Here is a 23,286-nt window from a genome sequence, read left to right as displayed (position 1 = left end):
GGTTTTGGTCCAAGTGTGTTCGCCCAAGCTCAAATGAATCCTCAATAAAACATTTGCCAACAGATTTGGCCAGCTCATTCCCACCAGGTAGAAAATATTTGCCCTGCAAATGAAAGAAGAAGGTCTCAGGAGTTGATTTGTCAGAGCATAGATCTTTTCCACAGTTGACAGCTTGAGGAGGCTGCATGGATAGAACTGCTATTTTCCCTGATGGCACAACGAAACCAGATGTTATCTGTGTTAGAACAACCAAAGGTACCATGTGCTGGCACCTGTTGCACCAAACAGCTACAGCTCCCAAAATACATATGAGGAAATAGCTATTGAACCCACAAGTTTGCAAGAAATGCAAATGTAGGCCTTCAGAAATCTATGGGACTTCATGTTCAGGAAGATGAGGTTATGAAACAAAGACTGCTATCCCAGCGTTATCCATCCACCCATCTTTCCATTCTTGTCCCACCTGTCTCCAAGGAGCTCAAGGCAGTCTATGTGGTTCTTCTCCCCTGCCTTCACTTTAACTCTCACAGCAGCCCTGTGAGGTGGGTTAGACTGGGAAAAAGTGACTTCCCCCTAAACTACAGCAGTGAGTTTTAAGTAAGAGTGGCAATTTGAAGCTGGTTCTCCTGCAGGCCTCTAACCACTTCATCACACTATATGAATAGTGTGTGTGTGTGTGTGTGTGTGTGTGTGTGTACACACAAACACATGGGGTGGGAAAGAACATTTAAATACTATAAATATGCACACGATTGGGCGTTTCGCAGCATAAAAACACAATATAAAAACACAACACATAATGAAAATAGAAATAAAAACGAGCAACCCAATCATCCCACCCCCTTCCGCCACACATTTTAAAAGCACCCACTTCAAGAGCACCATCGGCCAAGTGACCAACCACGCAGCGCCGCTGCCAGACATGCACCAATCGCAGCTCGCCTTGCCCGCCTCTACCGTTCCTTGGTGGAGCGTTGGCTCCAGGGAAGAGCAAGCAGAGCAGCAGGCGCTTGGGGGCCGCAACAGACTGATTTCTCCAAATTGCCTGTGGGGCCATTTTAAACTGGGCTGCGGGCTGCAACTGGTCTGCGGGCCGGACTGTGGACATGGCTTACAAGGTGTCTGGCTGGGTGCTGGCAAATGTATTCAGGACCGAAATGCCAATTTTGGTTGTTGTCGACTGACAACAGTAAGGAATTCCATGCTAAAAATAGGTTCTTAAATGTAGATTTATTGAGCTTAGTCAGGACAGCTAGTGGTAATAACTTTGAACAAATATATACATAAAATTTGGCAATTCCAACCAAATCATGCTGTACCCACATCAGCCAGACACTTGCATTGAGCACACAGGTGCATTGGCAACCTTTTTTTTTTATTAAAAAAAGGAAGCCTGATTTATTATATGCAAAAACTATGTACAATATACTTATAAAAGAGTCAAGTCCCATTAGTTGCTCTATTTCCGTAGCATAATTTTATAAATTAATATACAAGTTTACTGCATTTTTATACAACTTTATGCATTGATGTATGTATCTGTTTATCTGCTGATCACTTTAGGAAACTTGGAGTATATTGTTAATATATATATGTTTATATTAAATGTATGATGCAGTAATGATTTTTACTTTTAGCAGAACCAGTAAAAAAAAAAATCTGTGTTTTGTCAAGATCAAGATTTTCAGAAAATTTCATTCCTAAGTGGAAACTAGGAAAAACCAGAGTTGGCTCAAAGGAAATTTTAAATCACAGCAAGCATACAATGAAAACATATATACTCAGTAATAGCTGAACTACTAAGAATGAAAGGAATGTATAAATGAAATATAAAATGGGAGCATAAAAATAAATTGTAAAAAAGAATTTGAGATAACGTGTACTATATGGGTGGTTATGGAAATGTGGAAAAAAATCCTGTAAATAAAGAAACAATTGAAAATTAATCTGAAGGACAATATTAATCACACAAGAACAATTAGCTAATGGAAACAGCCTGATAACTTCTAATAGAGCACATTTATTTTTGATCCCTAAATTGCATCATTTCCCTAAAATTCTCACTAGTCTAAACTGGTTTTTTTAAAATGGGAGTTTCCCACCTATTCAGCAATTTAATTTAATGATTAAACAGGTGAGGGAAAGAATTATAGCTATCAATCGAAAGCTGGGATCCGAGGAACAGGTTTCTGTGGATTTAGGGTGAAAGCAAGAGAGATGAATCCAGGAGGAGCCAAATGGAAAATTAGTTCAGGTAGTAACAGAGAGGAAATATCTAAAATGGGAGAGTGGAGTCTGAGTCTCACAAGGTGATAAAGGAGCATGAAGCATTGAAACAGCCCAAATGGGAAAGTATCAAACATGCACACAGTTGACCCCACTTCTCCAAATAATCTGTAAACAGTAATCTGGACAGCATCCATGAAAAATTTACTAGAAGACGCCATAGCATGATACTGTAAAATCTGGAGGTAGAGCTTCACTTTTTGTAAAATACTGTAATAACCAAATAGTGACCCAGAAATAAGTCTGCAGTACTTAAACAACTGGGAACCACTGCCTTATATTCCTTATATGTATTTTATTGCTATATTTCTGTTGGCCACCTCAGTCTACAAAAGCAGATAGATATTAAAAAACAAACTTTGGAGGAGTCCTATGCAGTTTTGATGTGGCCACCCCACTTCAGAAGTCTGAGTAGAGAAAACAATTTGATTTCTTGCCCATTCATTAATTCTCCAGCCAAAGGCCTAGACACAGAAATCAAGATGTCCAAATGCATGACATTATCTTGAACTGGGGTCAATGTTAGCAGTCTGAATATTCTTTTGAAATGAGATATAAGAACAATCTAGCAGTAAAAAAATGTACACAAATGAACATAAGTTATGCAAGCAAAGAATTAAAAGGTTGAAATCAGAAGGCTATTCTTTTTTTCTCTTAACATGTAGATTTACTTTACAAGGTTTCCTGCAAAAGTAGAAACCCTTTTTAAAAAGAAAACTGTCAGTATTGCTTTGGGCATAGTTTAAGATCCAGCTGCAATGGCGGATATCAAGCAATCTTTACTACCTCTCCAGATTCACTGTACCATAATTTTACAATGCTTAATATTGCAAGAGACACACCTTGTTTTCCTCTCCATTGATTACCATGATGCAGAACATCACAGTCCCTAGCAATTAACTTGTTTTGAAAGTTTGATCATTTGCTGAAAGTGATTCCTGTAACCGGAAAGGTGAGTGATGCAAATTTCAAAAGCGGCAGAGCGATCAAATCATTGCCTTCCAATTTTGTAACCAAGGGTTTGGCCCTGAATACTCTTGGACGTTTTAATCTGATACCGTGTAATACGGTATATCTGAAGGAGCGTCTCCACCCCCATCGTTCTACCCAGACACTGAGGTCCAGTGCCGAGGGCCTTCTGTTGGTTCCCTCACTGCAAGAAACCAAGTTACAGGGGACCAGACAGATGGCCTTCTCAGAGTGGCACCCGCCCTGTGGACATCAGATGTCAAGGAGAACTACCAGACTTTTAGAAGACAACTGAAGGCAGCCCTGTTTAGGGAAGCTTTTAATGTTTGATGTATTACGGTATTTTAATATTTTGTTGGAAGCCACCCAGAGTGGCTGGGGAAGCCCAGCCAGATGGGCGGGGTATAAATAATAAATTATTATATTATTACAATGACTTAAATCAGAGGTTATCAACCTTTTTGGGTCCACTGCTCCCTTGACCAACTACATTCTTTCTGCAGCTCCCTTGTGGGACTCAGGAGCCCAGTTATGTCACGCCTTGCCTGCAGAGCTGGCAGCCTCACGCTTTTTCAAACACCCTCCCTTGGGGAGTGTTCCCTCAGTCTCCTCTCCTCTCCATTCTCCTTGGGAGTCCTCTAGGCAGCCACTCTGAGCTGCACCTCTCTGAGCTGCACCCCCTACCCCAAAGAGAGGTCCCTCCTCACACTGCCCCACAGGGGCCTGGGATTTATCTGTCCATTCCAAAGAGCAAGGGCTGGAGGGCTGGCTGGCTGGGCTCCCTCACCCATTTGCTTGCTTATTCTGAAGCCACCTCAGCTGCCCCTGACAAGCCCCACAGTTGCCATTTGACAGCTGAGCTTGTAGCCAGGGCTGCTGCAACAAACAGCTGTGCAAGCCTTTGGGTAGCAGACATGCAAAAAGGCATCAGAGGAGGGAGGGAAGGAAAGGATACAGGCCAGTGTTGCCTGTTGCATCCCTGACCATCATTCAAGACAACCCAGGGTGCCACGGCATACTGATTGAAAACCATTAACTTAAACCATTACAGTGGTACAGTGGAACTGACACATGGCTGTCAACGTTTTCCTTTTTTTAAAAAAAGAATTTTTATTAGAGTTTCAACACATTTTTATCATAACAAAACAAAACAACACAATAACAGACAAAACACAGTATAAAACATAAAAAACAAAAAGAAATATATAAATTCAAATCTTAGTTTCTTGTAGCTTACTTTCCCGACTTCCTCACACCTCCCGTTTCTGTATTCCAATTTCTAATTTATTTTGAGCAAATCCTTCCTCTATTTTGACTAATTTTAATATTGCTTATTTTCTTTTAAATTAACCATTACCGCTACTAACCACTTATCTTCTAATCTCCCATCCTTTAACATTGATTAATTTTGCTATATTTCTTTACTTATTGCTCATAAAACATCTTTGCATATTCCTTTCAACTATGTCATTAATGCCGCACTATCTTTATATCCTGCATCACTTTAACATTCAAATAATCTACAATGTTTTTGCAGATAGTCTTTAAATTTCTTCCAATCCTCTTCCGTTTGTTCTTCTCCCGTGTCTCGGATTCTGCCAATCATTTCTGCCAATTCCATGTAGTCTATCAATTGCATCTGCCATTCTTCCAGGGTGGGCAAATCTTGTGTCTTCCATTACTTTGCGATGAGTATTCTTGCTGCTGTTGTTGCAACGTTTCCCCTTTTTTAAGGGAAATTCCTTTATTCTGAATAGAATTTCCCTTAAAAAAAGGAAAAAGTTGACAGCTCTGAACTGATAGGAAAAGAAAAACGTGGGTGGCGCTGTGGGTTAAACCACAGAGCTTAGGATTTGCCGATCAGAAGGTCGGCAGTTCGAATCCCCGTGAAAGGGTGATCTCCCGTTGCTCGGTCCCTGCTCCTGCCAACCTAGCATTTCAAAATCACGTCAAAGAGCAAGTAGATAAATAGGTACTGCTCCAGCGGGAAGGTAAACGGCGTTTCCGTGTGCTACTCTGGTTCGCCAGAAGCAGCTTAGTCATGCTGGCCACATGACCTGGAAGCTGTACGCCAGCTCCCTCGGCCAATAAAGCGAGATGATTGCCGCAACCCCAGAGTCGGCCATGACTGGACCTAATGGTCAGGGGTTCCTTTACCTTTACGTACGACAGTAGAAAAGAAGATATGCATGAATGAAAAATGATGATTAAAGGAACTGACACATAGCTGTCAACGCTTTCCCTTTTTAAAGGGAAATTCCCTTATTCTGAATAGGATTTCGCTTAAAAAAAGTTGACAGCTATGAACTGACAGGAAAAGCTTTGAGGAAGTTCTATACAGGTTGCACGCACACTATATCTTCAAACCACATTCAGATTTATTTATTTGTTTTTGTGTTTGCTTAATATACTGCCCTATACCCAGAGGTCTCAAGGCAGTTCACAAAATAAAATCAAAATATAAAACTGCAAAATACATAATCAAAATAAAAACAATACCCCCCCAAAAAACCACACATTTTAAATTGCCATAGGATGTAAATCAGAACAACCAAAGGCCTGGTTAAAAAGGAACGTTTTTGCCTGGAGCCTAAAGGTGTATAATGAAGGCGCCAGGCAAACTTCCCTGGGGAGAGCATTCCTCAGACAGGGAGCCACTGCAGAAAAAGCCTGTTCTTGTGTTGCCACCCTCCAGGCCTTTCGTGGAAGAGGCACACAAAGTAGAGCCTCAGAAGATGATCTAAGGTCTGGGTAGGTTCATATGGAAAGAGGCAGTCCTTGAGGTATTGTGGTCCTTCAATGGATTTCCCTTGAAGAATTCTAGACATTATACTGTAGTTCCCCCCTTCACAGAGTTCCAAGCAAGGAGGAGAAAAAAAAGTGTCTCAAAAGTACTTGCAATACCTAAAAGTAGCCACTAGATGGTGTAGTATGGCAATCTTTTTTTTATTTCTTGGTGCTTTCTTGACAACATTATTGTACTGTTTAGATAAAATCAAACCTATATTCATTTAAGAGTCACCCATCAATCAGTCGGTGATGAAAGAAAGTGCCCAAAGTTTGAAGGATATAGTATTTCCACTTTACACCTCCCTGTCAATCCTGACATTTGCAAACAAAAGTTATACAGCCTGATCAATGAGGATAATGCTGTATATGTTTGATGAAATGGACTCTAGTCCACGAAAGTTTATCCTATAACACATTTATTAGTCTTTAGGGAGCTTCAAGGCTTGTTGTTGTTGCTGCTGCTGCTGCTGCTGCTACAGAGTAATGCTGCTACCCCTCTAGAATATTTAAAAAACATTCCTCGGATCAGACTGAATCCAGACAATATTGATTTCAGCAGGAACTAACTTTTCACAAGGTGATTTATTTTCAACCGCCTTAGGTTGTAATGATATACATGCATACTTGTAAGTCCCACTGAATTCATTGGGGCTTAATTCTGAGTAAAGATGCGTAGTTAGGCAAGTTCTAACCCATTACATGTTGCTCTGATTCTTTTTGAAGACCACTTTTGTTTTACAAAATGAAGCTACTGAACCTTAAATTTGTAAGTGTGTATGGCGGGGGCGAGGGGGTTCTTAACTTTTCCCCATCAGGTGTGTCAACAGAACTTCGAATGCTCAGTACACAATATGTGGATTAGGCCCTCCACTCTATTAACAAAAGAGGATCCAATTTGCAATCAATCAATCAATCAATCAATCAATGCATACAGCATGTCTTATGCAGATGTGTATCCTCTTTTGCAGATGATGTGGAGGGTCCAAAAATAAATCAGGGGCCACACACAAGTAATAAAAAGTCTGACAGAGTTTTATTAACAGGTGACACTTTCCTCATAATTTAGAAAATAGAAACCTAAGAAGACTGCTGGTTCAGGCCCAAAGCCCATCTAATCCAGTTTCCTGTTCTTTACAACAACCAACTAGATGCTCATGGGAAGCCCGCAAGCAGAACATGAGTGCAACAGCACCCTCCCCACTTGTGAGAAAAACTTTCATGAGTCATGAGTCTCATGAATCACAAACCAGTTATGTTACCGTAGGTCTTTTATTGATTGATCTTAGGCTGGCAGTACTACATTCAGTGCACTACCAAGAGTAGAATTTCTGCTTATGAGGTGGGGGAGGGGGCTCCCAAGAGATTTAAGATTTACAGCAACCAAATCTGGGATGCCCATGAATAGATCAATCCAAGATTAACCCTGTTAAATAGCAAGCAGTGTATTCCAGCCACATTTGTTGTGTGGTTCTCCTAATAACTGCAGCAATATTATCATCACAGGTCAAACAACGTTCCCTTTCCTCCTTCTGTTTTGGATTTGAACCACCGCCATGAATAAACAGTATTATGCATTCATTTTTAGGGCTCGTTCATACCTGGTTGAGCTTAAATCGGCTTTAAGTAGTTAGCGCCAAGGAGAAAGTTTTGCATGTCTGAACTCGGCAGAACATCGCCCTCGCACCCACTCATCTAATCCCAACTATCTCGGTTCTAAATTTCTTCATCAGCGTGAATCACCCTTGTCTTTTACATGGCCTTTCTTTCTGCCTGTTTCAGCTTTAGGAAGAGAAATTAGCTGCTGGTCTTCCCTCTCCCCCCCCCCCCCCCAGTTTCTGTCATTTTTTCCTGACTGCTGCTTCCACACACAAGCTCTTGTGTTTCATTATGTTTCTCTTGGCACTGGAAGTGTGAAAGGAGAAAGTATAAGTAATTTTGAAGCAGCTGTTCACAGAAAGGAAGTATGAAGGATTTTTAAAAGCGTCAATTAGGAGGCATAAATGGGTAACTCTTATACACACACATTGACAGGCAGGAGAGAAATCCAGAAAGGTTAGCAACGTTCCCACCACTCTTGCCAATTTTTGCAGCTACGTATGAAAGGTGCTTTTGTCTTACAGGTCAGGTACTTTGTCGTACTTAACAAATTCCTACCACTTGAAATAAGGAAGATTTTCCCACAGCTGCAAGCACTCAGGCGGAGTTGGATCGAGGAGTTATGGCTCTGCCACTGTGCTGCTTTCATGACTTTGAGTGTTCTCTTTCCCCTCAGTTCTTTCTCAAGATCTTTCCTTGCTCCGTAGGAAACATAATTCCAAATAGTTCTGCCACCTTGTGCTGCGACTCTGCCTCCTGCTTAGCATAGAGTAGAGCAGTTGACATGGTGCCATTCAGATGTGGTGGACTACAAGTCCCAATCATCTCTGGCCATTGGCCATGCTAGCTGGGACTGATGGGAGTTGGGAGTCCAGCAATATATGGAGGGCACCATATTGGCTACCTGTGGAGCAGAGTGAAGTTTTTTTAAGACAGCAATCCTATGGTCACTTACCTTGGGTGTGGTAAAGGTAAAGGGACCCCTGACCATTAGGTCCAGTTGTGACTGACTCTGGGGTTGGGATGCTCATCTCGCTTTATTGACCGAGGGAGCCGGTGTACAGCTTCCGGGTCATGTGGCAGCGCACGGAAACGCCATTTACCTTCCCGCCAGAGTGGTACCTATTTATCTACTTTGACGTGCTTTCGAACTGCTAGGTTGGCAGGAGCAGGGACCGAGCAACGGGAGCTCACCCCGTCGTGGGGATTTGAACCACCAACCTTCTGATTGGCAAGTCCTAGGCTCTGTGGTTTAACCCACAGAGCCACCCACGTCCCTTCTTGGGTGTGAGTTGCACTGAAATCGGTGGGCCTTAGTACTCAGCAAAACATAACACATGGAGTCACATCATCGGTCCATTGAGTGAGCACAATACTATTGCCTACTATTACAACTGACAGCAGCTCTTCAGACAGAGGCCTTCCCATCCCTGATCCTAAAGCTCCTTTGAATCAGAGATACCTGGGACATTCTGCATATAAGGTATCTGCAAGACCCCTAAGCTATGTCCTCTCCATAGCATTTTAACTTCACAGAGCATGAGGCAGGGACCTGAGTTTGAAGGCTGACAGCTAAAACGCTAATGAGAGCACCAAGGCTAAGCTATGCAACCAGACAGCTGAGGCAAGGGCTGTATCATTTGACACTGTGGACTGTTGCTACTCCACCACAGATAAAGGCAGGCTGTGCTTCCTCAGGTGTTGTTGAGATGTCAGCTCCCATTGCCCATATTGGCTGGGGCTGATTGGAGGAGAAAAGGAGAACACTACTTGCCTGTGTTCATCTTTGAAATCCAATGGGTACAAAAAGCTAACATGATAGCCAGTTTTCTCAACGCATTTAAAAGGAAGGTTCTGTTGTGCGTTACCTTTGGTGCATCTGGATATGCCAGGGCAAATGCATACAACAAAATGGCTGTTTTGATAGGTTTGGGAATTTTAGGGTCCCTCCAGACTGTCATGTTTTTTGCAGGAGGGATTCAAGTGCATACCAACATATTTAGGTTTGCACAATGAAAGTGGATTAAAGTGCCCTGTTGCTTTAGCTCAGTCCCCCCCCCCTTTACTAGACTTTTTATGGTTTGGAAAGGAAAAGCAAAATGCATTCAAAAGTGTGGAATAAATGAAAGATTAATGGGGAGATATATGAACAGCCCACAAGCGAGTCAGCATGCTTGAGCATAATAAATGCTAATTGTTATACAACTTCCCAGAAGACATATCAGAATGAATAGTCAATCACAACCATATTCAATCAAACCTTGTGCAAGCATGTGATGAATGCTCAATAAACAGATCCCCTGGAAGAGCCCTTAACTGGTTTGGAACTGCCCAACTGGGCACATTGCGTTCTGCTCTCAGAATTTGATTCACAGTCCCCCAACACATATTCTTCCCAGTCACTGTATTGATTAATACTCAATGGGTAGTCATTTTAGATCCTTCCTGGCTCATAAGAACGTAAGGAGATCCTGCTGATCAGGCCAATGGTCCGTCTAGTCCAGCATCCTGTTCTCACAGTGGCCAACCAGAAGCCGATGGAAAGCTCACAAGCAGGACATGAGCACAAGAGCCCTATCCTCTCCTGTGGTTTCTAGCAACTGGTATTCAGAAGCATTGATGCCTCTTACCATGGAGGCAGCCATCGTGGCAAATAGTCATTGATAGTCTTATCCTCCCTGAATTGGCCTAATCCCCCTTTAAAGCCATCCAAATTGGTGGCCATAGCAAACACACTTATTTCAGGATCTGCCTTTAACATGTGTAATGTACTCTTGCAGTCTAATCCTTTCTGTATTTTCTTTACTGAGCTCGAAGCTTACTCCCACAATAACGTGTGCAGGATTGTCTTGAACATTTTAATCCTGTGTAGAGCAAGGCATCCCTAAGGCAGTTGACTTCAGTGGACAGGCACACCTAGCTGCATAGGACTGGACTGCAAATGATGAAATGTATCTGCTCCTTGGAACAAGTAGCTTAAAGCGATTAAGGCCGGCGGTGTTGTGCACCGACACAATCCGATGATGTAATTATATAGCATCTCTCGAGAGAACGGGAAGGCTTCACCCACTCAGCGTTTCCTGTCTACGTGGAAAGTTTCAAAACGATCATCTTTGCGAAGGGGTAGCAGCAGTCTTGGGCATCTTTCCGCTTACTCAGACAGGAGAGGGCAGAGGTTCACACACGCTTGCTTCATGCCCACAGTATCTGCTGTAGGCAGTGCTGAGGCAGGAGGCGTAGGGAAGTCCCGGGGAAGAGGCTCCACAATGAATTCATGCATCTGGCATCTGGCATCTGGCATCTGGCGTTGGCGCTCGTTCTGCAAAAACAGGCTCAGGAGATGTATGCAAGCCTGTGTAGATGCTAGTAGGCTGTAAAATTCTGTGGCTGCTTTCTCAAGCTGGTATGGTACACCCTGACGTAAGTGTGATTATGCACACGTATACCCCAGTTGCCATGGGTATTTTATCCAGTATGCTTTGAAAACCATGTTGCTGGAAATCTTCATACTTTTAACTCTAGCTTTAATGTAAACTGATTGAAGATTTCAGTCACTGGCAAGTGCTTGGTTGAGCGGGTCTAATATGCCAATCCTTTCCCCATCACTGACTACTGCTTAAACCCATCTTGAAACGACATAGGATGGATAAGGTGAGATATAAATATACTTAATAAATAAAATTAAATGAGTGTATCCATTTCCCCAGCTCTCTAGCACACTCATCAGACATTTTCATCCATCCAAACCTACTGGCTCCAATCCAGAGCTCATGAATATCTTCCCAGAGGTACAGAACTGCTGATGGAAATGTAGGCAGACCTGGCCTCCCTGGGGCAGAACATCCTGCTTGGTAACTGCTCTGGAATCTAGAGAGCTAAGTTGGAGATAGATTTGTGATATCCACCAACTCAAAATGAGTCAGATCCCCTAAGCCATGCAGGTGCCTTCAACGGCTGAACTTTTAAGAAAGGGCTCGTGTTTCTTGCGCTGTTTATCTGAGCCCTGTGACGTGAAAGGCCTTTATGGTGGCCTGCATGTCAATGTCCGGTTGAGAGAAGTGAGAAAAGCACCCCAGGACATCATTGCTGCCATACTGAGATTGGGGATGACCGTCAGTCCTCTCAGTCAGCGGGCGAGTAGGGCTGGGCCTGAGTCTTGTGGTACAGGAACTGGGCCCATCCACACCTGTCCCTCTTCCTGTTTTGGTGGTAACTTCATAGTGCACTGGTCTTTCCCGCCATACTCTGAGGGAACTGGTTCCATTATTTCTCCTGCCACGTCCTCATCCCCAGTTCTGGCTGGCTATCTGTCAGCTTCTGTACAAGGCTTCTCAGTGTTACGAACCCTTAAAGAAGAGAGGGGGACTATTTAAATCAAAAGCCCAGTGGGTTGTAGAGATGCACTGAATTTTATAAAGAAGTGTAAAGGTATGAATGAGAGAGCACCATATGTCGCAAGGTACTCCAAAGCAATACTTGACCACAGTACATGTAGGTGGCTTTAGATCTGTGTTTCCCAACCTTGAGTCTCCAGCTGCTTTTGGACTACAGTTCTCATCATCCCTGACCACTGGTTTTTCTAGCTAGGGGGTGATGGGAGTTGTTGTCCAAAAAAGCAGGAAACCCAAGGCTGGGAAACACTGCAGATAGATAGATAGATAGATAGATAGATAGATAGATAGATAGATAGAGGCAATTGCCCTGAAGAAAATGATCACAACTTTATTTTATTTCCTGTTGGGCCAGGTTTTGTCACTGCCAAGGTCAGAGTTACTTTATTTTAGTTTCAAAAATCAAACAGAATATTTACAAGATATTTACTCCTTGCTCTGGAAGCATATTCTCAAAACCAGTAAATGCCCTCGCTTCTCTTTTTTTTGCTCACTCTGACCAGCCTATTGACCATGTTGACAACCTTGGCTGGAGAGGAGAGACTAAACATTCCTAAAGACCTAGTGGATCCTTGCTGACACACACACACACACACACACACACACACACACACACACACACAGACACACACACGCCCGGCCTGGGAAAGTTACCATTCCCACAGAAAGCAAAAGTCCATCCAAAATGGAAAGCGAAAGGACTCCGGTTTTCCTAAAGAACTTCGTGCAGGTCTCTAAAAACAAACAAGAGCTTTTGAAAGCCCTTAACGAACGGTGTGCAGCGCTATTTGCATTGAGGACAACAACAAAAGCACCCCTGGAGCCTTGACTACTAGTCCTCTCCGTCGTCAGGGCACCGGTCCGGGTTTTCCGGCAACTCAGCGGGGTGGGGAACGTCCCGGTGACCGGCTCGCCCAGCGAGGGAATTTCCTCCATGCCGAAAAAGTCCGAGCTGCAACTCTCGTCCCTCCACCCCGACTTCCTCTCTCACGTCACGACATTCCCCTTTCACCCCTCCCCCTTTTAACCATTGCAACACCAACCAGGCAACTCAGGACTGAATCACTGCGATAATGATATCGGGGCGTGCGGGGGGGGGGTGGGGGAGGGGAGGGAAGAATCCCCGAAGACCTCGAGCTTCATTGTGAAACTTTCCCTTTTGGCTGGAGAGGCAGCGCGTGGCGGTGACGGGTTTGGGGCGGAGGGAGCTTCTGCCGGCAGAAATTTTAAGCCTCCGAGGGAAATGTTCGCTTTGCCATAGAGACGGAGCGCATAAGCAGCTGAGGACCCGTTAAGCAGCCGGGAAAACCATCTAGCTCGTTCCCTGAACCCTAGCTTCACTCCCGAGACATGAAGGTATATAAATATATATTTCCTTATCCTTTAAAAAGGCGAAAGCGTGTGCTTTTCACACAAAAGCCATTTCTATTGGGGTGTGGGAGAGAGAGGAAGAGGCTTCCTTACAGGTGCATGGCAGACAGACTTGGCATGGAGGTTTTCACCAGCTGTCTAAAACACTTTTATTGTCCATTCCGGGTCGCCCAACCACTATCATAGTGTCCTTTCTCTTGGCAGATCAAGATGAGCAGGTGACAGCAAAGGTTGCAAAGTTTTTAGCTGGGGCAATCAGAATAAGATCCACTATTTGTCTATTGATTCAAAACCCTAAAATGTATTTTATATAATTGACTTCTTATTTCTATTCTTTGTATATCGTATTGTTGTTTTATTGCTATGGCCGATGGCTGACACAAATAAAGATTCATTCGTTCGTTCGTTCTGTTAAAAAAACAGAGATTCTGTCAACAAACAAACAGCAAGCCTGGTTTAAGTTTTGGAAACTTATTTCATGTTGTTATTGTTATTCCTGTTGGACCAGATGGCCCTCGGGGTCCCTTCCAACTCTGCAATTCCATTATTCTTTCATTTGCACGTGGGAAATCTGAGGTTTGTGGGGCAGGGAGGGGAAAGGGGGTTTGTTGCCTCTCTGGTTATTGAAAGCCAACTTTTAAGGAAACACACACACACACACACACAGATGTGGCTGGCTGCACATGGGCACATGTTGGCTCCAAATAGAATTAGTTGTGGTTTACTGCCAGTAAAAATCATTAGATGAGTTGGTCCTGACTGACAAGTCATCTTGAACTGACAGGAACTTCAGTGTCAGTCAATGGAGCTGGATTAGGGTGTCTAAGTATGAATGGGAATGATGGACAGTTGAGATGGCAAGGTAGTGTGGACGAGCAGCTATTTCTGGCTTAGAGCAAACCCAACATGGAGTGTGGTACTTTTAAAGCAAACATGTTTATTGTGGCACAAGCTTTTGTATTCTAGAGTCCATATTATCAGATCAGACTCAGGAAGTGTTATCCTAAACTGGCAGGTGTGTGTGTTTGAAATAAATCTCTATCTGTAAACAAACACACACACACACACACACACACACACACACAAAGTGAGGTCAGGAGGAAATGAATGCAACAAACAAGGCTCTGATAATCATGTGTAAAGCTTAAATATATGTAAAATGTAAATTATTACAGTGACCACCCTAAATCTACGTTGATAACACAAACATCCACGTAATAACCCACCAGCTAATTTACAGGGCTCAGAAGACACTTTCTGTATGAACTTGTTTGCTACCTTGGAGCCTCTGTTTCAGAGAATTCTGGGAACTGTTCTGCTGGCTCTTCAGGAAGCTGGTACCCTCCAGATGTTTTATACTGCAGCTTCCATCAGGCTAGCAAAGGCTGTGCCGCACCATAACTCTACTAGCACCCCAGGATAGCAGCAGGGGAGAAAAGTCTATCTACTGCACATGGGCAAGCCCACCACTGGACCAGTTCATGGGTTGAGGGCCCACTTCCATCTCTGGGTTCCTCTGAGCCATCCTTAATGGAGAGAGATACTGGAGCTTGGGGAAGTAGGTGCTATTTTCCTCCTGCATCCTAGTCCAGACAATGCTTAATGCTGAGAGGGTCCTGGAGAAAGATGACTTTGCTTCTGCTGACACCAACATAACCAACTTGCCATTCCTGTTTTGCTTGGAGAGAGACAAACCAGGAAGCTTGAGCTCATACCTGCTTCCCTGTAGTAAGAATCAGTATGGCATGGGGTGGAGTGGCAAAATCAGAGAGTTCTGAGTTTTGTTGCAGCTGCAGAGCTGGCCTCGGCACCATGGGGTGAGTTATAGAGCTGATAGAAATTTGGACAGAATATAGATAGAGCTGATAGAAATTTGGTGGCCTCAGTTGCCATCAGCAAGTTGACATGCTTTGCTGTCTCTCTAAAGAAAGGGTCTGTTTTTCTGTGTGCTTTCTTTTTTATATGTCTTATGAATATGAATGAGAGGGTTACTCTATGTCTTTCGCTTTCAATTTCTTTTTTGCTTCTCCTTCTTTTACCAAACCAATAAACATATTCAGAACACGAAAAATCCTCTTTACAGTACAAAGGGAGACAGCAGGCTTTCATTGAAATCAACTTAATATGTCAGAAGTTTTGAGAAATATTAACAAAGTTAAAATTTTCCAGTTCTGAAAACTACTTTGTGTTTAACTTTAGTTATTCCAGAAGAAAATAATTAACTGTTTATGGGCTTTTGTATTACCATTCTGACCAGCACTATATTCAACAAAGTATTATTGAATGTTTGAACACAGGTAAAACGCATAGTTGATTTTATTCTCAGCTTTATATTACTTCAGCAGAAACAATGTGCTGCATTTCCTGCTGAGATTCATTTCATTCCTCTGATCCTAGATTTTAAACTGAGTATTCCCACTGCATTTTTGTGGGGTTTAAAAAGAGCAGTGCATTAACTACAGTGTAGGTTTATCCAGGAACAAAGTCAAACAATGCAATCCTATACCTGCTTAGAAAAAAGCCCAACTGAGTTCAATGGGACTTACTCCCAGGTAAATGTATATAGGATTGCTACCTAACTTATTTTCTGCTGTTTGATGAGTTCAGTTCAGTTTTAAGAAATGAATTCAAGATAATAGTTCAGTTTCAAGAAATGAATTCCTGATTACATTTAATTCTCGAACTTCTTTGCTGCACGCTTTAGAATCAAGAAGAGAAAAGTGAAAATCAGTATTGAAAATCATAATGTGCCTGCTTTATTTCATACACATTTTCTTGTCTTTAGCTAATTTTTTGAAATTGGAGATATCATATGTCATGTCACCAGCTAATCAATGCTTTGTTTGGAAAAATGGCCAGCTAAATGACTTTGGAAACCTTAGAAACTGAGGACACGTCAACAGTGTTTTTGTTTTGTTTCCCCCTCCATCATCTTGTACTGAGAGAAAGATTGCAGGGGAAAGGGTATATGTTATGTATGGTTTTGTTTGTTTAATTTTTTACATTTATATCCAGTCTTTCTTCCAAAGAGCTCAAGGTCGTTGACATGGTGTCTCACTCCCCACCACACACCACTATACTGTACCACACTGGTTGTAGTAGGGAAGTAGGGAAAAAGTGAGTGATTATCTTATCCATTGTTTGTGTTTGTGTGGATCCTTTGGTTGTACCAGCCCTATATTTGTGATTGACAATTGAGTTATTTGTTCCGCATGCTGGTTATGTCCTGCTTTTAGATTGTAGCAGAATTGTGGTGTTGGTTGTGTTGCGCTATGTGGGGATGTGCCTGATATCAAGCATATTGTTATGAGGTTGTGGGATTTTTTGGAGGGGGATCAGACTCCCCTAAATCTCTGGATTCAGTAAAGCATTAGAATTTAAGCATACCTCTGAATTCTTGGTGTCAAAAATAACACAGACCAGCTTCTTCATGAGGTCATTACTTAGTAATGGCCAAGTTGCTGACCTAACAAATGGCAGGATGATGGGCCATTAAGCTAGATGGCTCTTGGGAGCAGCCCCTGCCTGAGCTCAGAGGGAGATAGTTGGCCGAGACAAGGAGAATTTAGTTTTAGGACTGAAGTTTGCCTGATGTGCGCTGGAGGAAAATTGTTTTGGTATGTTAAACACAGCAGGATGGAGAACTGGGAGGGGTGGGGATAGTCACAACACAATGTGGGCTGACAGTTCGACTCCAACATGGCAGCCATGCGACAAACAGGACCCACACAGAGTGTAATGATAGGAACCTCTCTATACTAGGCTCAGGTTATATGTGTGTGTGTGTGTGTGTGTGTGTGTGTGTGTGTAAATAAACCCTATATCATAAAGATACCACAGTCTCCACTGTGCCTCATTTCCAAGGAAAGCATGAATCCTGGGTAAGTGCCTGGACCCCTGAAATCTTGCACCGCTTGGAGATTTGGATGGCATGTAACAAACGAAGGGTTGCCATTAGTGGCTTAAAATGCAGCAAAGTGTTCCCGTCCCTCTGCATTGCAGGTTACATTTGCATGGAGTCGTTTCACATCAGAGAGGGGACAGGGATTTCTCTACCTGATGCACAGGACATTTTTGTTTCCCCACCTCTGCAACCCCACAAACCTCTACTCATTAAACTGTACTCTGTGCCTGTGTGATGGCTGCTGGGTATGTTCACTTTGATGCTTACACTGCATCCAAGTTTTCTAATCGGAGTGAACCTGGTTTGAGGGGGGAAATAGCAGTATTTGTCAAGAAACTGCAGGATCAGTATGGATTGTGGCTAACATTGTGTGAAGGAGGCTTTAAGCATTAGCTGTAGGAGGGCACTGGATGTGGAGCCAGCATTTAAATTTAGGGGCAGCAACCCAGACAACTGCCTAGGGTGCTGAGCAGACGGGGTGCCTGTCGTGGCCTATCCGCTCAATAGCTGAAGCAATAATACAGACAGTTCATTATCACTGTTACAAAGCTGGCAACACAAACCTGCACGGTCATGATTTCATTACAACTCTTTTTTGTTTCAATCCATGAGAAATGTACATCTATGCCCATTAAAAAAACACCTGTGTGAGTCATCTGTGATCAGATCCTTTCCTGCAAATTTTTTTGTCAATGATAAATGTTGTCTACAAATGGTGCATCAAATTTATTAAACAGGCAACAAATGCATTGAAAGAAGGTATTCAGAAAGGCACACCAAATCTGTTTCTTTACCAGGGTACCATTTAGTCTAGGACTGGCCCAGTCTGCAGATGGAATGGCTTGGTGGCAGTAAACTTGCAAAAACCACAAATACTAGCTCAAAAGGGTGCAAAGAACTTTTGCACTTAAGCAGAATGAGGTGGTAGTGTTCACTAGATATGTCCTTTGAGTCTCAGGGTCGGAGCTGTAGATGACCTGGCAATCCTAAGGCATGAATGTTTTTCAGAAGAACTTGTTCAACACTGTTTATCTTGTCTGTGAAGAACTCCTAATTAGCCTCCTTGGAGTGTAATTTAACAGCCACTAGTTTAAGCTTCACTGTGTGATCTGCATGGGGATATTATTACAATTGAATTACATGGTGTACTTAGGGAGATTTTCCTCCCACTGTCACCTTCCTTGCACTGAGAGGAGAAGAAAGAGGAGGAAGTTTTGTTTTTTATCATTACATGTAAATGCGAGGTTTCATTTCATTGCAGGAGATGAATGAGCTGTGAGGTAATGATGTTACAGTGTATTGCACACAGACTAAAATAAACCCATAGTCTTAAAGGAAAACCTGGCATGGATTTTGAGAAGATCTGGCATTTGACATGGCATGCTTGAGCAGTCTTGTCTATTACCGCCCAGGAGATTAAATCAATGTCTTTTCCTGTTTTGTTTTGTTTTTTGCTTCAAATGAACATATGTTAGTTCATGCACATTAGGCTCTTGAGTAATTCTATGCACATGAAATAATAAAAAGTAAAGTATTGATTTCTTGTTGAATAAAATGTTATTTTGAAGAGGATAAAATGGCCTGGCATTTTGATAGTTTTAAAAATGTGTGTCATGTGGATATGATAAGTCAAGATGGAGTTAAAAGATTTTAACTCAATTTGGTATGTAGGAGAAGGAAAAGCAACTTCATTTTTGGCAGAAAAGACACAGTGGGAAAAGGTGGTGGTGGTCTTTATTAAGATATTTTTGGTAGGGATTTTTTTTTTGGGGGGGGGGTAAATTTCTTGGAAACTAATGCTCTGATAGTCCCCATAGCTCAATGATGTGTCTCAAACACTTGGTAAGTTAGGGTCTTCCTCTGCATGCAAAGACAGGCTCCAGCAGACTGAGCAGAAGAGACCAATTGTGGGTGCAATGGTCAAGAAGGTGGTTTCTGCATGTGCTATACAGGGAAAGTGAGGGCAGAAAGGGTTCTCCAACTTGGGAAAGTAGCCCATCTAAGAGAAGGAAAACTCTGATCCTAAACCTCTGTTGCCTTGTGGGATATCTTCAGGAGAAGAAAAGGCTAAGGAGTAAATCCTACACAAATCTGGACAGTTAGATGGCGACTTGTTTGCCTCCTTCTGGCAATTCCTGCAGCCAAGCTGGTGCCAGACATATTGCTCTGCTTTCCTTTGGACCACATCAGGGAGTCGTAGAGGGGGGACTTGTTGTCTGGGCAGCCCAGGACCTCCATAGACAACACCCAGGCTTGAACCCCCGGGAGGTCACTTTGGTGTTGCTAACACAGCTGTTCGACCTCACCCCTAGAGGCACACTCCATTGTCTCTTGAGACAGATGGATACCAATAATGCTGTGATTGAGATGAAATGTCATACGCAGTATGATGTGCCGTACAAAGCTCTGTAAAGATGAAATAAATCAGCTGTTCTGCTATGGTGTTGTACTGTTTGCATCAAAATGCTGTAATTGACAATGAAACTTCTTGATTTCCCAAAACAAGAAAGAGAAACAAAGATCCAGTCACTGCATTGTTTAGGGAAGTGTTGATGTTGCCATGGGGAAACTAGCTTTTTAACTGGGAAATTATTTTAATTTCTTAAACGGTAAGCCTGGAGTATCATAAAAAGTTTTCCAAGCAAATATACAATAGTTCAATACATCACAAAATCTCCATTATAAATGCAGTTTTATCAACATAAACAACAGAGACTCTTGTGGCACCTAGAAGACTGATGACTAATGTTGTATGGCATACGTTTTTGTGGACTACAGTCCATTTCTACAGTTGCACGAACCCCTGGTGTTGTGGGTGATATTAGGTTCTGTAACAGTGCTGCCAGAATAGACATGGAGACAGAATTGGCCTGCTCTTCCTGATGAGTAGCCATTTTAGTTTGGAGGGCCAAGGGGGCTATCTGTAAATGTCTGCCAGTGCAATCCTATGTTTATTCAGAAGCAAGTCCCACTGAGTCCTGGGAGACTTAGTCCTTAGTGCATATTGTTATGCTCACTCTCAACAACAAATTTCTGGGGTGCAGTACTCACCCAGGATTGTTTTTCAGGGGGAGGAGATCACTGGAGGCTTACAGTGTTGTATAATATTTGAGTTTATTTTCAAATATACATATTGAGGAGATTAAATATTCAAACGAACAGCCAAATCCACTACCTCATATTATATCTCTGGTGGAAGGTAGCCAGTACCCCAAAATGCTGTTGGCTTAAAGAGCCAGAAAAAAAATCTGCTTTCTCTCTTAGTCTGTGTCACACTTGGAATCTGCAGAAAATTGGCTAGCTTTCCTCCTTGCCCTGATTAAAGGGAACAAGGATAAGTCATCTTCTTCAAACTTCTCTTAGCTTTCCTGGGCCATTTATCAGTCAACAGTCCGCTCCCATAGAGACATACATCGCCTGTAATTTCCTGAACAAAAAATGTGCCTGACAATTTTCCCAGAACTTTTAAGGGAGTAGCCAGCAGTATCTTCTGCTCCATTAACTCTATTCTGTACAAACTTCCAATCTTACACCAATTAAATATATTTGTGTGACACGCCTTGAGGTCCACTCAGAAGGCTGGTAGATGGCACAAAGATGGGCCCGCCATTTTGTCTAGAACAGCACAGTAGGTCATTTTTTTGCCCATATTCCACAATCCCTTTATGCCCCAGAGGATGTCTTTTTCCATGCAGGTTAGATACCAGAACTCAAAGTTGAAGCTATGTCACCAGGCCTAGACATTAGCGACTCACCATGGTTATTTAATGGTGAGGGAAATTCATCATGTCCCTGCCCAAAGGTCTTCTGTGTTGGTGCTACTTCACATCTTGCAGGATAGAAAGTGGCACTGAAAAAAACCCCAGAGCCAAGCCATGGTTGCAATGAAACACTGCTGTCATGAAAACAGTCCCTTCACAATCACTGCCCTCCGCCCCCCGGTGACTCTTGTGCAAAATCACAGCCAGCTTTATGATGGCCTAATGCCATATGCCTCTGAATACCACAAGAAGAGCCCTGATGGATTAGGCTAAAAGCCATCTGCTCCACCATTCTGTTCTCACAGTGGCCAGCCAGATGTCTATGGGAAACCCACAAGCTATATTTAAGTCCAGCAGCACTCACCCCTCTTGCACCGGTATTTGGAGACATACTCCCCCAGTACTGGAGGTAATTTACAGCCATCATGGCTAGTAGCCATATACAGACTTATACTCCATGAATGTCTAAACCTTTGAAAAACCATTTAGGTTTGTGGCTTATAATTTCCTGGGTTCCTTTTTAAAAAAATGGTTTTACATTAGCCCCTTTCCAGTTCTTAGGCACGGAGAGCAACTGTAGGGATAAGTTCCATATCAGTCATTTCACATTAGAACACTTGGGTAGATGCCATGTAGACCCGGCAATGTTAGTTTATCGTTGGAAGCACATTACACATAGGCGAATGACCTCAAAGCCTCTCCATTCTTTCCCCAGACATGCTGTGAATCATGTGGGTGTTGATTTGTTGCTTATCATTTACTGATTCGATTCTCCTTCCTAGAAGGAAGCCTGCTGTTGGCATGAATCTGTTCCGGTTGTTGCAACAGTTTGACAGGTGGCTTGAGGCAGATGTGATCATTAACATGTATTACAGTGTTTGCTAGGGCAACTGGTGGCTTCCCTCAAACTGAATTGGAATTCATTTTAAAAGCTGGTCTTCTTCTTCTTCTTCTTCTTCTTCTTCTTCTTCTTCTTCTTCTACTACTACTACTATAGCAATGGATTTGATGTGGGGTTACTTACTTGCTCCTACAGTAGGGATGAACTGAAGGAGATATGCTAGGTCTCCTTGCTTGCAACTGTTGCTGTGCTCTTCCCTTGGAAAGCATCCTTAAACTGTCCTCTAGAAATGCCACCTACAAAACTGCAGTTTGATATATGGCGCCATCCTTGTAAAATCAAGCCATACAGAAAAAGGATCACCATCATATTCATATTTCAAAGTTCCACAGAGTAGTAGTATTGATGACGACAAAAATCCCAAAAAGCATCTCGGGACACTTTAAAGTCTAGTAGTTTTATCGCCAACACACCTTGAGAAGATTTGAGACAATAAAGATGAGTAACAGGTCATATTTATTAAAATATAACAACGAAAGAATATCCCAATCAGGACAATTAAACCAAATTAACCAAAACTGATGAGGTCTGGATGGTTGGGTGGATTGATGGGATGATTTCAACTATCCCATCTCCTGAGCTAACTGCCAGCCACACACTTGAGATTATACAGCAAGGCTCGACGAAACTCCTTCCTCCTCAATGTGTGCTGTTTGGGTATATGAACCTGACATGTACACTGTGGTTCCATTGGCCAATATTAATCTCAATGAGAAGAGGGGAGAGTGTGGGATGGAGTGGGCTTAACTAGCCTGTTCTCCTTGATAGGGCAAATTGCCCCCATATTGTTGCCCATGTTACCCCTGTGGGAGAGTCCCATCTGTTCTCTTCTTGCATTGGGTTTTGTAGCTCAAGTCCATGAGAACTTGTGACAGAACAAAAATTAGTATTTGCACTTCATACTGGCAATCTCACTAGCCAATGAATGCTAATTCCAATAAAGAAACTATCCTCACTTTTTTGGAAGAGAGATGAAAAGAGCACTAGGCCCTATAACAGTTATAGAAGGTTCTATCCTGTCTCCCATGTTATTTGATACCCAGTGGCGTAGCATGGGTTGTCAGCACCCGGGGCAAGGCAAGTAATTTGCGCCCCCTAACCCCAGGATTTTAGCACTCGAATGTGAGCGCGCCCCCCCAGATGTTGTGGCCGGCCCCCCTGCACCCCCCACGCTACGCCATTGGGGCTGGGGGCGAGTGAAGGAACCAAGGACCCCCCCCTTAAGGCTCAGCAGGAATTTATTAAATTTATTATTTGCGGAGCCCCCGCGGGCCGAGGCAGCCGAAGCCCCCTCCCCTCGGGCGCCTCCCCGCCCTC

General features: G+C 42.9%; 1 protein-coding gene across 1 annotated transcript in view; it reads left to right on the top strand.

Annotated features, from left to right (window-relative positions):
* Window positions 1-13,099: 13,099 nt before the first annotated feature.
* The window catches only part of NFKBIZ (NFKB inhibitor zeta), a 36,479-nt gene continuing 26,292 nt past the window's right edge, over window positions 13,100-23,286 (top strand). Inside the window, exon 1 of the mRNA XM_083736674.1 lies at window positions 13,100-13,388. The gene's annotated coding sequence lies outside the window, so the exon portion shown is untranslated. The remainder of the gene's footprint in view (window positions 13,389-23,286) is intronic.

Source organism: Podarcis gaigeae, assembly GCF_964106915.1.
Source record: "Podarcis gaigeae genome assembly, chromosome: 4".
Lineage (NCBI taxonomy): Eukaryota > Metazoa > Chordata > Lepidosauria > Squamata > Lacertidae > Podarcis > Podarcis gaigeae.
This window is presented reverse-complemented; position numbering and strand designations above follow the sequence as displayed.